A 16,371-nucleotide genomic window follows, 5' to 3' on the forward strand; every position below is an offset into this window, starting at 1 on the left:
TTCACATGACCCGAGCAATGTTTCTGGGCACTGCCACCACCGCTAGAAGTAGTTGGAGGTACTTTAACTCCTGCTCCTTTTAAAGGCCAGAAATTCCTGAACAGCTGCCTTCTTGAGCATGCCAGCTGTCCCTGATGGTCTAGTGGTTAGGATCCGGCGCTCTCACCGCCGTGGCCCGGGTTCGATTCCCGGTCAGGGAATTAATCTATTGAATACTTTGAATACAATTGCTTACATATGTTAAATTGACAGGTCTTGAGTCAAGGTGTGAACGACTGATGAGTAGTAAGTAAATCACAGAATGTTCTGATGACTGTCCCTTGGTAGGTGAATACTAAAGGAATTACAGAATGTTCATGGGATAATTTCACAGCTTCCACAGATCAAGCCCTGCAGAAGTTACAACATGTGCAGAAACATGAATGTTTGCATTGTTCTTCTGTACAACTCGTAGTACAAAGTGAAAGGTTTGAGTAATGGACTCAGATGGAGGAAACATGTCTGCCAGTGGTGGAAACCTATTAGAAAGCTCATAATTAAAACTATGGTCTTCCATTCATAGTTTCACAGGAACACAAACAGTGTTTCTGAACTCTGCCACCACCGCTAGAAGTAATTGGAGGTACTTCAACTCCTGCTCCTTATAAAGGCCGGAGGTTCATGACCAGGTGCCTTTCGAACCATCAAAACATGTCCCTGATGGTCTAGTGGTAAGAGGCTCGGGTTCAATTCCCGGTCAGGGAACTAAACTATTGCATTCTGTCAATAAAAGCCAAATTTGCCAACACAGATAGCATCCAGGTGAGAATGAATCCGCCGCAGATTATGCACAATCCATGTCAGTTATGTTAAATGGGCAGGTTATTGGGGTCACCTGAGTAAAGGTGTGAATTGCTTTTTTCTCACATTGGCTCATTCAGACAATATCATCGGTTTTTTATATGGGGCTGGCAGGAGAAACTCCAGAGAAAATCCTGAGCCTCTCCCTCGAATATTTGTGTTCTCATACACAGCCCATCCGGTCTTCCATTCACAGTTTCACATGACCCGAATAGTAATAGTGATATAATAATAGTAATTATAACATGTACACATGTATAAATATGTGTATATAGACTTATGTATACAAAGAATATACAGAGAGTATGATATATTTTATAATTTCCACTGTGATATGGGGGGGAGGGAATAAAAGGGGCTGGGGTTGACTGATAGCCAGGCTATTGCCTTAAAGGCACATGGGTGTGTGGAAATATGGGTTGGTGACTGGTGATGACTGGCAAAGTTAATGTGCCTCATCTGTTATTGAGTCATTTTAGTTTTTAGATAGCTCATATTTGCCTATTTTTTCAAGAACCGTTTTGTTTTACTAATTCCTACTGGATATTCAATCACATGGTCTAATGTTGGACTACTTTATTCTGGCGCTTTCTTTCTGTGACTCGTTTAGGCCTACTTGGCCTGGCCTTCTTTTAATTGGCGTTATTTTGCATTGACTTGTTTTCATGTGCAAGCCTTCAATAAATATAATAAAAGTAATTAACAGTTTACACTTGTGTTATTTATAGGAAATGTGTTTTGTTGGCACCTAGTCTATTTTGTTGCATTTCTAATTTATAAATGTAGGCTACCTGCATGGATAGGAAAATGTAACGTTTTTAGAGGGTAACTCTCTCCTGCTTTAGGCTATGTAATTTTAGGCCTCATTGTGAGGCTATTTTGGTGCCGATGCAATTTCTTATTGATGTGTAGGCCTTCATGAATAATTTCAAATAACCTACCTATCCATGTGTTGAGTCAGTGTTTGGCCTTTTCAGTCCGAAAGTGTAATCCGGCCCCCTGAGGTCTTGCTTGAAAAAATCTGGCCCCCTGTCCAATTTCACCCTGGCATCCCTGGTCTAGTGGTAAGAGGCTCGGGTTCAATTCCCGGTCAGGGAACTAAACTATTGCATTCTGTCAATAAAAGCCAAATTTGCCAACACAGATAGCATCCAGGTGAGAATGAATCCGCCGCAGATTATGCACAATCCATGTCAGTTAAGTTAAATGGGCAGGTTATTGGGGTCACCTGAGTAAAGGTGTGAATTGCTTTTTTCTCACATTGGCTCATTCAGACAATATCATCGGTTTTTTATATGGGGCTGGCAGGAGAAACTCCAGAGAAAATCCTGAGCCTCTCCCTCGAATATTTGTGTTCTCATACACAGCCCATCCGGTCTTCCATTCACAGTTTCACATGACCCGAGCAATGTTTCTGGGCACTGCCACCACCGCTAGAAGTAGTTGGAGGTACTTTAACTCCTGCTCCTTTTAAATGCCAGAAATTCCTGAACAGCTGCCTTCATGAGCATGCCAGCTGTCCCTGATGGTCTAGTGGTTAGGATCCGGCGCTCTCACCGACGTGGCCCGGGTTCGATTCCCGGTCAGGGAATTAATCTATTGAATACTTTGAATACAATTGCTTACATATGTTAAATTGACAGGTCTTGAGTTAGGGTTAGGGTTAGGGTCAAGGTGTGAACGACTGATGAGTAGTGAGTAGTAAGTAAATCACAGAATGTTCTGATGACTGTCCCTTGGTAGGTGAATACTAAAGGAATTACAGAATGTTCATGGGATAATTTCACAGCTTCCACAGATCAAGCCCTGCAGAAGTTACAACATGTGCAGAAACATGAATGTTTGCATTGTTCTTCTGTACAACTCGTAGTACAAAGTGAAAGGTTTGAGTAATGGACTCAGATGGAGGAAACATGTCTGCCAGTGGTGGAAACCTATTAGAAAGCTCATAATTAAAACTATGGTCTTCCATTCATAGTTTCACAGGAACACAAACAGTGTTTCTGAACTCTGCCACCACCGCTAGAAGTAATTGGAGGTACTTCAACTCCTGCTCCTTATAAAGGCCGGAGGTTCATGACCAGGTGCCTTTCGAACCATCAAAACATGTCCCTGATGGTCTAGTGGTAAGAGGCTCGGGTTCAATTCCCGGTCAGGGAACTAAACTATTGCATTCTGTCAATAAAAGCCAAATTTGCCAACACAGATAGCATCCAGGTGAGAATGAATCCGCCGCAGATTATGCACAATCCATGTCAGTTATGTTAAATGGGCAGGTTATTGGGGTCACCTGAGTAAAGGTGTGAATTGCTTTTTTCTCACATTGGCTCATTCAGACAATATCATCGGTTTTTTATATGGGGCTGGCAGGAGAAACTCCAGAGAAAATCCTGAGCCTCTCCCTCGAATATTTGTGTTCTCATACACAGCCCATCCGGTCTTCCATTCACAGTTTCACATGACCCGAATAGTAATAGTGATATAATAATAGTAATTATAACATGTACACATGTATAAATATGTGTATATAGACTTATGTATACAAAGAATATACAGAGAGTATGATATATTTTATAATTTCCACTGTGATATGGGGGGGAGGGAATAAAAGGGGCTGGGGTTGACTGATAGCCAGGCCAGTGCCTTAAAGGCACATGGGTGTGTGGAAATATGGGTTGGTGACTGGTGATGACTGGCAAAGTTAATGTGCCTCATCTGTTATTGAGTCATTTTAGTTTTTAGATAGCTCATATTTGCCTATTTTTTCAAGAACCGTTTTGTTTTACTAATTCCTACTGGATATTCAATCACATGGTCTAATGTTGGACTACTTTATTCTGGCGCTTTCTTTCTGTGACTCGTTTAGGCCTACTTGGCCTGGCCTTCTTTTAATTGGCGTTATTTTGCATTGACTTGTTTTCATGTGCAAGCCTTCAATAAATATAATAAAAGTAATTAACAGTTTACACTTGTGTTATTTATAGGAAATGTGTTTTGTTGGCACCTAGTCTATTTTGTTGCATTTCTAATTTATAAATGTAGGCTACTTGCATGGATAGGAAAATGTAACGTTTTTAGAGGGTAACTGTCTCCTGCTTTAGGCTATGTAATTTTAGGCCTCATTGTGAGGCTATTTTGGTGCCGATGCAATTTCTTATTGATGTGTAGGCCTTCATGAATAATTTCAAATAACCTACCTATCCATGTGTTGAGTCAGTGTTTGGCCTTTTCAGTCCGAAAGTGTAATCCGGCCCCCTGAGGTCTTGCTTGAAAAAATCTGGCCCCCTGTCCAATTTCACCCTGGCATCCCTGGTCTAGTGGTAAGAGGCTCGGGTTCAATTCCCGGTCAGGGAACTAAACTATTGCATTCTGTCAATAAAAGCCAAATTTGCCAACACAGATAGCATCCAGGTGAGAATGAATCCGCCGCAGATTATGCACAATCCATGTCAGTTAAGTTAAATGGGCAGGTTATTGGGGTCACCTGAGTAAAGGTGTGAATTGCTTTTTTCTCACATTGGCTCATTCAGACAATATCATCGGTTTTTTATATGGGGCTGGCAGGAGAAACTCCAGAGAAAATCCTGAGCCTCTCCCTCGAATATTTGTGTTCTCATACACAGCCCATCCGGTCTTCCATTCACAGTTTCACATGACCCGAGCAATGTTTCTGGGCACTGCCACCACCGCTAGAAGTAGTTGGAGGTACTTTAACTCCTGCTCCTTTTAAATGCCAGAAATTCCTGAACAGCTGCCTTCGTGAGCATGCCAGCTGTCCCTGATGGTCTAGTGGTTAGGATCCGGCGCTCTCACCGCCGTGGCCCGGGTTCGATTCCCGGTCAGGGAATTAATCTATTGAATACTTTGAATACAATTGCTTACATATGTTAAATTGACAGGTCTTGAGTCAAGGTGTGAACGACTGATGAGTAGTGAGTAGTAAGTAAATCACAGAATGTTCTGATGACTGTCCCTTGGTAGGTGAATACTAAAGGAATTACAGAATGTTCATGGGATAATTTCACAGCTTCCACAGATCAAGCCCTGCAGAAGTTACAACATGTGCAGAAACATGAATGTTTGCATTGTTCTTCTGTACAACTCGTAGTACAAAGTGAAAGGTTTGAGTAATGGACTCAGATGGAGGAAACATGTCTGCCAGTGGTGGAAACCTATTAGAAAGCTCATAATTAAAACTATGGTCTTCCATTCATAGTTTCACAGGAACACAAACAGTGTTTCTGAACTCTGCCACCACCGCTAGAAGTAATTGGAGGTACTTCAACTCCTGCTCCTTATAAAGGCCGGAGGTTCATGACCAGGTGCCTTTCGAACCATCAAAACATGTCCCTGATGGTCTAGTGGTAAGAGGCTCGGGTTCAATTCCCGGTCAGGGAACTAAACTATTGCATTCTGTCAATAAAAGCCAAATTTGCCAACACAGATAGCATCCAGGTGAGAATGAATCCGCCGCAGATTATGCACAATCCATGTCAGTTAAGTTAAATGGGCAGGTTATTGGGGTCACCTGAGTAAAGGTGTGAATTGCTTTTTTCTCACATTGGCTCATTCAGACAATATCATCGGTTTTTTATATGGGGCTGGCAGGAGAAACTCCAGAGAAAATCCTGAGCCTCTCCCTCGAATACTTGTGTTCTCATACACAGCCCATCCGGTCTTCCATTCACAGTTTCACATGACCCGAGCAATGTTTCTGGGCACTGCCACCACCGCTAGAAGTAGTTGGAGGTACTTTAACTCCTGCTCCTTTTAAATGCCAGAAATTCCTGAACAGCTGCCTTCGTGAGCATGCCAGCTGTCCCTGATGGTCTAGTGGTTAGGATCCGGCGCTCTCACCGCCGTGGCCCGGGTTCGATTCCCGGTCAGGGAATTAATCTATTGAATACTTTGAATACAATTGCTTACATATGTTAAATTGACAGGTCTTGAGTCAAGGTGTGAACGACTGATGAGTAGTGAGTATTAAGTAAATCACAGAATGTTCTGATGACTGTCCCTTGGTAGGTGAATACTAAAGGAATTACAGAATGTTCATGGGATAATTTCACAGCTTCCACAGATCAAGCCCTGCAGAAGTTACAACATGTGCAGAAACATGAATGTTTGCATTGTTCTTCTGTACAACTCGTAGTACAAAGTGAAAGGTTTGAGTAATGGACTCAGATGGAGGAAACATGTCTGCCAGTGGTGGAAACCTATTAGAAAGCTCATAATTAAAACTATGGTCTTCCATTCATAGTTTCACAGGAACACAAACAGTGTTTCTGAACTCTGCCACCACCGCTAGAAGTAATTGGAGGTACTTCAACTCCTGCTCCTTATAAAGGCCGGAGGTTCATGACCAGGTGCCTTTCGAACCATCAAAACACGTCCCTGATGGTCTAGTGGTAAGAGGCTCGGGTTCAATTCCCGGTCAGGGAACTAAACTATTGCATTCTGTCAATAAAAGCCAAATTTGCCAACACAGATAGCATCCAGGTGAGAATGAATCCGCCGCAGATTATGCACAATCCATGTCAGTTAAGTTAAATGGGCAGGTTATTGGGGTCACCTGAGTAAAGGTGTGAATTGCTTTTTTCTCACATTGGCTCATTCAGACAATATCATCGGTTTTTTATATGGGGCTGGCAGGAGAAACTCCAGAGAAAATCCTGAGCCTCTCCCTCGAATATTTGTGTTCTCATACACAGCCCATCCGGTCTTCCATTCACAGTTTCACATGACCCGAGCAATGTTTCTGGGCACTGCCACCACCGCTAGAAGTAGTTGGAGGTACTTTAACTCCTGCTCCTTTTAAATGCCAGAAATTCCTGAACAGCTGCCTTCGTGAGCATGCCAGCTGTCCCTGATGGTCTAGTGGTTAGGATCCGGCGCTCTCACCGCCGTGGCCCGGGTTCGATTCCCGGTCAGGGAATTAATCTATTGAATACTTTGAATACAATTGCTTACATATGTTAAATTGACAGGTCTTGAGTCAAGGTGTGAACGACTGATGAGTAGTGAGTATTAAGTAAATCACAGAATGTTCTGATGACTGTCCCTTGGTAGGTGAATACTAAAGGAATTACAGAATGTTCATGGGATAATTTCACAGCTTCCACAGATCAAGCCCTGCAGAAGTTACAACATGTGCAGAAACATGAATGTTTGCATTGTTCTTCTGTACAACTCGTAGTACAAAGTGAAAGGTTTGAGTAATGGACTCAGATGGAGGAAACATGTCTGCCAGTGGTACAAAGTGAAAGGTTTGAGTAATGGACTCAGATGGAGGAAACATGTCTGCCAGTGATGGAAACCTATTAGAAAGCTCATAATTAAAACTATGGTCTTCCATTCATAGTTTCACAGGAACACAAACAGTGATTCTGAACTCTGCCACCACCGCTAGAAGTAATTGGAGGTACTTCAACTCCTGCTCCTTATACAGGCCGGAGGTTCATGACCAGGTGCCTTTCGAACCATCAAAACATGTCCCTGATGGTCTAGTGGTAAGAGGCTCGGGTTCAATTCCCGGTCAGGGAACTAAACTATTGCATTCTGTCAATAAAAGCCAAATTTGCCAACACAGATAGCATCCAGGTGAGAATGAATCCGCCGCAGATTATGCACAATCCATGTCAGTTAAGTTAAATGGGCAGGTTATTGGGGTCACCTGAGTAAAGGTGTGAATTGCTTTTTTCTCACATTGACTCATTCAGACAATATCATCGGTTTTTTATATGGGGCTGGCAGGAGAAACTCCAGAGAAAATCCTGAGCCTCTCCCTCGAATATTTGTGTTCTCATACACAGCCCATCCGGTCTTCCATTCACAGTTTCACATGACCCGAGCAATGTTTCTGGGCACTGCCACCACCGCTAGAAGTAGTTGGAGGTACTTTAACTCCTGCTCCTTTTAAATCCCAGAAATTCCTGAACAGCTGCCTTCGTGAGCATGCCAGCTGTCCCTGATGGTCTAGTGGTTAGGATCCGGCGCTCTCACCGCCGTGGCCCGGGTTCGATTCCCGGTCAGGGAATTAATCTATTGAATACTTTGAATACAATTGCTTACATATGTTAAATTGACAGGTCTTGAGTTAGGGTTAGGGTTAGGGTCAAGGTGTGAACGACTGATGAGTAGTGAGTAGTAAGTAAATCACAGAATGTTCTGATGACTGTCCCTTGGTAGGTGAATACTAAAGGAATTACAGAATGTTCATGGGATAATTTCACAGCTTCCACAGATCAAGCCCTGCAGAAGTTACAACATGTGCAGAAACATGAATGTTTGCATTGTTCTTCTGTACAACTCGTAGTACAAAGTGAAAGGTTTGAGTAATGGACTCAGATGGAGGAAACATGTCTGCCAGTGGTGGAAACCTATTAGAAAGCTCATAATTAAAACTATGGTCTTCCATTCATAGTTTCACAGGAACACAAACAGTGTTTGTGAACTCCTGCTCCTTATAAAGGCCGGAGGTTCATGACCAGGTGCCTTTCGAACCATCAAAACACGTCCCTGATGGTCTAGTGGTAAGAGGCTCGGGTTCAATTCCCGGTCAGGGAACTAAACTATTGCATTCTGTCAATAAAAGCCAAATTTGCCAACACAGATAGCATCCAGGTGAGAATGAATCCGCCGCAGATTATGCACAATCCATGTCAGTTAAGTTAAATGGGCAGGTTATTGGGGTCACCTGAGTAAAGGTGTGAATTGCTTTTTTCTCACATTGGCTCATTCAGACAATATCATCGGTTTTTTATATGGGGCTGGCAGGAGAAACTCCAGAGAAAATCCTGAGCCTCTCCCTCGAATATTTGTGTTCTCATACACAGCCCATCCGGTCTTCCATTCACAGTTTCACATGACCCGAGCAATGTTTCTGGGCACTGCCACCACCGCTAGAAGTAGTTGGAGGTACTTTAACTCCTGCTCCTTTTAAATGCCAGAAATTCCTGAACAGCTGCCTTCGTGTGCATGCCAGCTGTCCCTGATGGTCTAGTGGTTAGGATCCGGCGCTCTCACCGCCGTGGCCCGGGTTCGATTCCCGGTCAGGGAATTAATCTATTGAATACTTTGAATACAATTGCTTACATATGTTAAATTGACAGGTCTTGAGTCAAGGTGTGAACGACTGATGAGTAGTGAGTATTAAGTAAATCACAGAATGTTCTGATGACTGTCCCTTGGTAGGTGAATACTAAAGGAATTACAGAATGTTCATGGGATAATTTCACAGCTTCCACAGATCAAGCCCTGCAGAAGTTACAACATGTGCAGAAACATGAATGTTTGCATTGTTCATCTGTACAACTCGTAGTACAAAGTGAAAGGTTTGAGTAATGGACTCAGATGGAGGAAACATGTCTGCCAGTGATGGAAACCTATTAGAAAGCTCATAATTAAAACTATGGTCTTCCATTCATAGTTTCACAGGAACACAAACAGTGATTCTGAACTCTGCCACCACCGCTAGAAGTAATTGGAGGTACTTCAACTCCTGCTCCTTATAAAGGCCGGAGGTTCATGACCAGGTGCCTTTCGAACCATCAAAACATGTCCCTGATGGTCTAGTGGTAAGAGGCTCGGGTTCAATTCCCGGTCAGGGAACTAAACTATTGCATTCTGTCAATAAAAGCCAAATTTGCCAACACAGATAGCATCCAGGTGAGAATGAATCCGCCGCAGATTATGCACAATCCATGTCAGTTAAGTTAAATGGGCAGGTTATTGGGGTCACCTGAGTAAAGGTGTGAATTGCTTTTTTCTCACATTGACTCATTCAGACAATATCATCGGTTTTTTATATGGGGCTGGCAGGAGAAACTCCAGAGAAAATCCTGAGCCTCTCCCTCGAATATTTGTGTTCTCATACACAGCCCATCCGGTCTTCCATTCACAGTTTCACATGACCCGAGCAATGTTTCTGGGCACTGCCACCACCGCTAGAAGTAGTTGGAGGTACTTTAACTCCTGCTCCTTTTAAATGCCAGAAATTCCTGAACAGCTGCCTTCGTGAGCATGCCAGCTGTCCCTGATGGTCTAGTGGTTAGGATCCGGCGCTCTCACCGCCGTGGCCCGGGTTCGATTCCCGGTCAGGGAATTAATCTATTGAATACTTTGAATACAATTGCTTACATATGTTAAATTGACAGGTCTTGAGTCAAGGTGTGAACGACTGATGAGTAGTGAGTAGTAAGTAAATCACAGAATGTTCTGATGACTGTCCCTTGGTAGGTGAATACTAAAGGAATTACAGAATGTTCATGGGATAATTTCACAGCTTCCACAGATCAAGCCCTGCAGAAGTTACAACATGTGCAGAAACATGAATGTTTGCATTGTTCTTCTGTACAACTCGTAGTACAAAGTGAAAGGTTTGAGTAATGGACTCAGATGGAGGAAACATGTCTGCCAGTGATGGAAACCTATTAGAAAGCTCATAATTAAAACTATGGTCTTCCATTCATAGTTTCACAGGAACACAAACAGTGATTCTGAACTCTGCCACCACCGCTAGAAGTAATTGGAGGTACTTCAACTCCTGCTCCTTATAAAGGCCGGAGGTTCATGACCAGGTGCCTTTCGAACCATCAAAACATGTCCCTGATGGTCTAGTGGTAAGAGGCTCGGGTTTAATTCCCGGTCAGGGAACTAAACTATTGCATTCTGTCAATAAAAGCCAAATTTGCCAACACAGATAGCATCCAGGTGAGAATGAATCCGCCGCAGATTATGCACAATCCATGTCAGTTAAGTTAAATGGGCAGGTTATTGGGGTCACCTGAGTAAAGGTGTGAATTGCTTTTTTCTCACATTGACTCATTCAGACAATATCATCGGTTTTTTATATGGGGCTGGCAGGAGAAACTCCAGAGAAAATCCTGAGCCTCTCCCTCGAATATTTGTGTTCTCATACACAGCCCATCCGGTCTTCCATTCACAGTTTCACATGACCCGAGCAATGTTTCTGGGCACTGCCACCACCGCTAGAAGTAGTTGGAGGTACTTTAACTCCTGCTCCTTTTAAATCCCAGAAATTCCTGAACAGCTGCCTTCGTGAGCATGCCAGCTGTCCCTGATGGTCTAGTGGTTAGGATCCGGCGCTCTCACCGCCGTGGCCCGGGTTCGATTCCCGGTCAGGGAATTAATCTATTGAATACTTTGAATACAATTGCTTACATATGTTAAATTGACAGGTCTTGAGTCAAGGTGTGAACGACTGATGAGTAGTGAGTATTAAGTAAATCACAGAATGTTCTGATGACTGTCCCTTGGTAGGTGAATACTAAAGGAATTACAGAATGTTCATGGGATAATTTCACAGCTTCCACAGATCAAGCCCTGCAGAAGTTACAACATGTGCAGAAACATGAATGTTTGCATTGTTCTTCTGTACAACTCGTAGTACAAAGTGAAAGGTTTGAGTAATGGACTCAGATGGAGGAAACATGTCTGCCAGTGATGGAAACCTATTAGAAAGCTCATAATTAAAACTATGGTCTTCCATTCATAGTTTCACAGGAACACAAACAGTGATTCTGAACTCTGCCACCACCGCTAGAAGTAATTGGAGGTACTTCAACTCCTGCTCCTTATAAAGGCCGGAGGTTCATGACCAGGTGCCTTTCGAACCATCAAAACATGTCCCTGATGGTCTAGTGGTAAGAGGCTCGGGTTCAATTCCCGGTCAGGGAACTAAACTATTGCATTCTGTCAATAAAAGCCAAATTTGCCAACACAGATAGCATCCAGGTGAGAATGAATCCGCCGCAGATTATGCACAATCCATGTCAGTTAAGTTAAATGGGCAGGTTATTGGGGTCACCTGAGTAAAGGTGTGAATTGCTTTTTTCTCACATTGACTCATTCAGACAATATCATCGGTTTTTTATATGGGGCTGGCAGGAGAAACTCCAGAGAAAATCCTGAGCCTCTCCCTCGAATATTTGTGTTCTCATACACAGCCCATCCGGTCTTCCATTCACAGTTTCACATGACCCGAGCAATGTTTCTGGGCACTGCCACCACCGCTAGAAGTAGTTGGAGGTACTTTAACTCCTGCTCCTTTTAAATGCCAGAAATTCCTGAACAGCTGCCTTCGTGAGCATGCCAGCTGTCCCTGATGGTCTAGTGGTTAGGATCCGGCGCTCTCACCGCCGTGGCCCGGGTTCGATTCCCGGTCAGGGAATTAATCTATTGAATACTTTGAATACAATTGCTTACATATGTTAAATTGACAGGTCTTGAGTTAGGGTTAGGGTTAGGGTCAAGGTGTGAACGACTGATGAGTAGTGAGTAGTAAGTAAATCACAGAATGTTCTGATGACTGTCCCTTGGTAGGTGAATACTAAAGGAATTACAGAATGTTCATGGGATAATTTCACAGCTTCCACAGATCAAGCCCTGCAGAAGTTACAACATGTGCAGAAACATGAATGTTTGCATTGTTCTTCTGTACAACTCGTAGTACAAAGTGAAAGGTTTGAGTAATGGACTCAGATGGAGGAAACATGTCTGCCAGTGGTGGAAACCTATTAGAAAGCTCATAATTAAAACTATGGTCTTCCATTCATAGTTTCACAGGAACACAAACAGTGTTTCTGAACTCTGCCACCACCGCTAGAAGTAATTGGAGGTACTTCAACTCCTGCTCCTTATAAAGGCCGGAGGTTCATGACCAGGTGCCTTTCGAACCATCAAAACATGTCCCTGATGGTCTAGTGGTAAGAGGCTCGGGTTCAATTCCCGGTCAGGGAACTAAACTATTGCATTCTGTCAATAAAAGCCAAATTTGCCAACACAGATAGCATCCAGGTGTTACGGACCTATAAGAAATGGCTCGTGAGGCCCGGAACACATCAAATAAACGAATCAGAAACAACTGTTGCCACTAAATAATAACAAATGTTTATTGGTTGAAACAAACAAATATTTAGAAAGGCAACAAACCAAAAAGGGTTGGAGGTTCCCGGCCAAAACAAACAAAAGAGAGAGGAACACTGAGCCAGCCATCGGCCGTCGAAGTCAGTGTTCACCCCCGAACTAAGTCTGCCTAAATAACCCACTACCTAAATGAAAGAAAAAGGTTATCCGAAAACAGGACTACCGGGAACCCCCGAACCAACTACCAACATAACAAAAGCTCAAAAGGACTTCTGGCATGGGGGAAAACGGAGCCTCGGTCTCCTCACCCGTTCACCTGCATGGAAGAATAGAGAGAGAGAAAGAAATTCACAGCCTCCTTAAGTCAGCTCCAGCTGACGAGGTGATGAGTCTCACCTGAGGACTGGCTGCGTGGAGAGAGAGAGAAAGGTGGAGAGAGGCACAAACACACACACACATTCTCACACAGAGCCCCACCTCCTGGCCACACGTAACACCCCCACCCAGAGCTTGTGAATAGCCGGGGGCAAACGTGAAGACCAGGGAGGAAGGAAAAAAAAACAACACATTCACAAGACCTAACACCGTGACAACGTGTCGGCCAGGACGTTGTCCCGCCCCTTCACATGCCGAATGATCACGTTAAAGGACTGCAGGAAGAGCGCCCAGCGCATTAACCTCTGGTTAGTGTTCCGCATCTGATTCACAAAAACTAAAGGATTGTGGTCCGTATACACAACAGTTGGCGAACTCGCGGAACCCACATAAACTTCAAAGTGGCTCAGCGCCAGGACCAAGGCCAACGCCTCCTTCTCAATAGTAGAGTACACGCGCTGGTGTTTGTTGAACTTCTTGGAGAAGTAAGAGACGGGATGTTCAACCCCGTCCCCCCCCTCCTGAAGCAGAACAGCACCAGCACCCGCATCACTGGCATCAACAGACAGTTTAAATGGACGATCAAACACAGGGGCACACAGGACTGGGGCCGTAGTCAACAAAGCCTTAATACAGTCAAAAGCACGCTGACAGCCCTCAGTCCAGCGAAAACACACCTTCGGGCTCAACAAGTCAGTGAGGGAAGCAGCTACCGCAGAAAAGTTCTTACAAAAACTACGGTAGTAGCCCGCCATCTCCCCTTTCTATATTGGACAGTTCTGATGTTAAATTGTCCATGTCACGTGAACAGCTTATTATCGAACAGCAGCGTGATCCCACGCTGGTTTCTCTTTTTGCGGCTGTGGGTTTGAATGATGATGATGGGGGTGGGTCTCCCAGGTATTTCTTGAAGGACGGGGTGCTGATGCGTGCGTGGCTGCCACCACGTTTGGGTTTTCAAGAGGATTGGGGGGTTGTGAAGCAAGTTGTAGTTCCACAGCTGTTTCGACCAGAAGTTTTGAAGCTGGCCCATGATAATCCTCTGGCTGGCCATCTTGGGGTAAATAAGACATATGATAGAGTGTTGCGTTGTTTTTTTTGGCCGGGTCTTAAAGCCGATGTGCGTCAGCACTGTAGGACCTGCCATGTCTGTCAACTCTCTGGTAAGCCCAATCAAACCATTCCCCCGTTTCCACTCTATCCGATTCCTGTTGTAGGGGAGCCTTTCGAACGTGTTATCGTAGACTGTGTAGGGCCTCTTCCCCGTACAAAGGCGGGTCATCAGTTTCTCCTGACCATTATGTGCGTTAACACTCGTTTTCCTGAGGCTATTCCTCTGCGGAGGATCACCGCCCCTGCAGTCATTAAAGCGTTGACTAAGTTTTTTTCCTTGTTTGGTTTGCCACGGGTGGTGCAGACGGACCAGGGGTCGAATTTTATGTCTAAGGTTTTGCACAGGTGGTGAAGCAGCTTGACATTTCTCATTGTCATTCCAGCGCGTACCATCCAGAGAGTCAGGGTGCGCTTGAGCGGTTTCACCAGACCCTAAAATCTATGCTGCGCACTTACTGCCTCGAGTATGGTAAGGATTGGGATGAGGGTGTCCACCTGCTTCTCTTTGCTGTGCGTGAGGTGGTACAGGAGTCGCTTGGTTTCAGTCCTGCTGAGCTTGTGTTTGCCCATACGGTGCGCGGTCCGCTTAAGTTGCTACATGAAAAATGGGTTGGTAGTGCAGAACCACAGAATCTGCTGGACTATGTGTGTGATTTTCGTTCAAAACTTCATCGTGCTTGTGAGCTGGCTAAACAGAGCATGGTTGTTGCCCAGGGCAAGATGAAGCGTTGGTTCGACAAAGATGCGCAGAGCCGTAGCTTCAGCCCAGGGGACAAAGTGTTGGTGCTGTTGCCCATTCCTGGCTCATCGTTACAGGCACGTTACAGTGGGCCATATGTTGTCCGGGAGAAGGTTGGCGCTCGTGACTATGTGGTCGCGACCCCGGACCGCAGGAGGCGAAGTCGGCTTTGTCATATCAACATGTTGAAGCCCTATCTGGAGCGAGGGTCTGTTTCACCCTCCCCTGTTGTATTGAAATCTGTTGTGGCGCTGTCCGGTGCTGAAGTGATTGATCAGGGTGAGGCGGCTGTGGCGCTGTCCGGTGCTGAAGTGATTGATAAGGGTGAGGCGGCTGTGGCGCTGTCCGGTGCCGATTTGCCGGAGTCTGAGGAGTTGGATTTTGATGGTGATGTTGTTGCCTTGTCCAGTGCTGTTGTTCATGGGCGTTTGAAGAACTCTGAACTGCTGGTTAATCTTGATGGTTGTGTTTCGCATCTGCCTCCGTCTCAGGGTGAGGATGTGGTCCGTTTGATTGGTTCACATATGTCACTGTTCTCTGATGTGCCCTCTCAGACCCAGGTGCTGTGTTACGGACCTATAAGAAATGGCTCGTGAGGCCCGGAACACATCAAATAAACGAATCAGAAACAACTGTTGCCACTAAATAATAACAAATGTTTATTGGTTGAAACAAACAAATATTTAGAAAGGCAACAAACCAAAAAGGGTTGGAGGTTCCCGGCCAAAACAAACAAAAGAGAGAGGAACACTGAGCCAGCCATCGGCCGTCGAAGTCAGTGTTCACCCCCGAACTAAGTCTGCCTAAATAACCCACTACCTAAATGAAAGAAAAAGGTTATCCGAAAACAGGACTACCGGGAACCCCCGAACCAACTACCAACATAACAAAAGCTCAAAAGGACTTCTGGCATGGGGGAAAACGGAGCCTCGGTCTCCTCACCCGTTCACCTGCATGGAAGAATAGAGAGAGAGAAAGAAATTCACAGCCTCCTTAAGTCAGCTCCAGCTGACGAGGTGATGAGTCTCACCTGAGGACTGGCTGCGTGGAGAGAGAGAGAAAGGTGGAGAGAGGCACAAACACACACACACATTCTCACACAGAGCCCCACCTCCTGGCCACACGTAACACGGATCCGGCGCTCTCACCGCCGTGGCCCGGGTTCGATTCCCGGTCAGGGAATTAATCTATTGAATACTTTGAATACAATTGCTTACATATGTTAAATTGACAGGTCTTGAGTCAAGGTGTGAACGACTGATGAGTAGTGAGTAGTAAGTAAATCACAGAATGTTCTGATGACTGTCCCTTGGTAGGTGAATACTAAAGGAATTACAGAATGTTCATGGGATAATTTCACAGCTTCCACAGATCAAGCCCTGCAGAAGTTACAACATGTGCAGAAACATGAATGTTTG

At 44.6% G+C, this 16,371-nt stretch overlaps 10 non-coding genes across 10 annotated transcripts; all 10 read left to right on the forward strand.

Moving 5' to 3' along the window:
* The first annotated feature begins 128 nt into the window (after positions 1–128).
* On the forward strand, positions 129–200 carry trnae-cuc (transfer RNA glutamic acid (anticodon CUC)). The gene has a single exon. It is a non-coding gene; the product is annotated as a tRNA-Glu (tRNA).
* Positions 201–2,359: 2,159 nt separating this feature from the next.
* On the forward strand, positions 2,360–2,431 carry trnae-cuc (transfer RNA glutamic acid (anticodon CUC)). The gene has a single exon. It is a non-coding gene; the product is annotated as a tRNA-Glu (tRNA).
* Positions 2,432–4,615: 2,184 nt separating this feature from the next.
* Positions 4,616–4,687, forward strand: trnae-cuc (transfer RNA glutamic acid (anticodon CUC)). The gene has a single exon. It is a non-coding gene; the product is annotated as a tRNA-Glu (tRNA).
* A 972-nt stretch (positions 4,688–5,659) lies between these two features.
* On the forward strand, positions 5,660–5,731 carry trnae-cuc (transfer RNA glutamic acid (anticodon CUC)). Its single transcript has one exon. It is a non-coding gene; the product is annotated as a tRNA-Glu (tRNA).
* A 972-nt stretch (positions 5,732–6,703) lies between these two features.
* On the forward strand, positions 6,704–6,775 carry trnae-cuc (transfer RNA glutamic acid (anticodon CUC)). The gene has a single exon. It is a non-coding gene; the product is annotated as a tRNA-Glu (tRNA).
* Positions 6,776–7,804: 1,029 nt separating this feature from the next.
* trnae-cuc (transfer RNA glutamic acid (anticodon CUC)) lies at positions 7,805–7,876 on the forward strand. The gene has a single exon. It is a non-coding gene; the product is annotated as a tRNA-Glu (tRNA).
* A 951-nt stretch (positions 7,877–8,827) lies between these two features.
* On the forward strand, positions 8,828–8,899 carry trnae-cuc (transfer RNA glutamic acid (anticodon CUC)). The gene has a single exon. It is a non-coding gene; the product is annotated as a tRNA-Glu (tRNA).
* A 972-nt stretch (positions 8,900–9,871) lies between these two features.
* Positions 9,872–9,943, forward strand: trnae-cuc (transfer RNA glutamic acid (anticodon CUC)). The gene has a single exon. It is a non-coding gene; the product is annotated as a tRNA-Glu (tRNA).
* A 972-nt stretch (positions 9,944–10,915) lies between these two features.
* On the forward strand, positions 10,916–10,987 carry trnae-cuc (transfer RNA glutamic acid (anticodon CUC)). Its single transcript has one exon. It is a non-coding gene; the product is annotated as a tRNA-Glu (tRNA).
* Positions 10,988–11,959: 972 nt separating this feature from the next.
* On the forward strand, positions 11,960–12,031 carry trnae-cuc (transfer RNA glutamic acid (anticodon CUC)). The gene has a single exon. It is a non-coding gene; the product is annotated as a tRNA-Glu (tRNA).
* Positions 12,032–16,371: the final 4,340 nt, after the last annotated feature.

Source organism: Limanda limanda, chromosome 4 (assembly GCF_963576545.1).
Source record: "Limanda limanda chromosome 4, fLimLim1.1, whole genome shotgun sequence".
Classification (NCBI taxonomy): Eukaryota; Metazoa; Chordata; class Actinopteri; order Pleuronectiformes; family Pleuronectidae; genus Limanda; species Limanda limanda.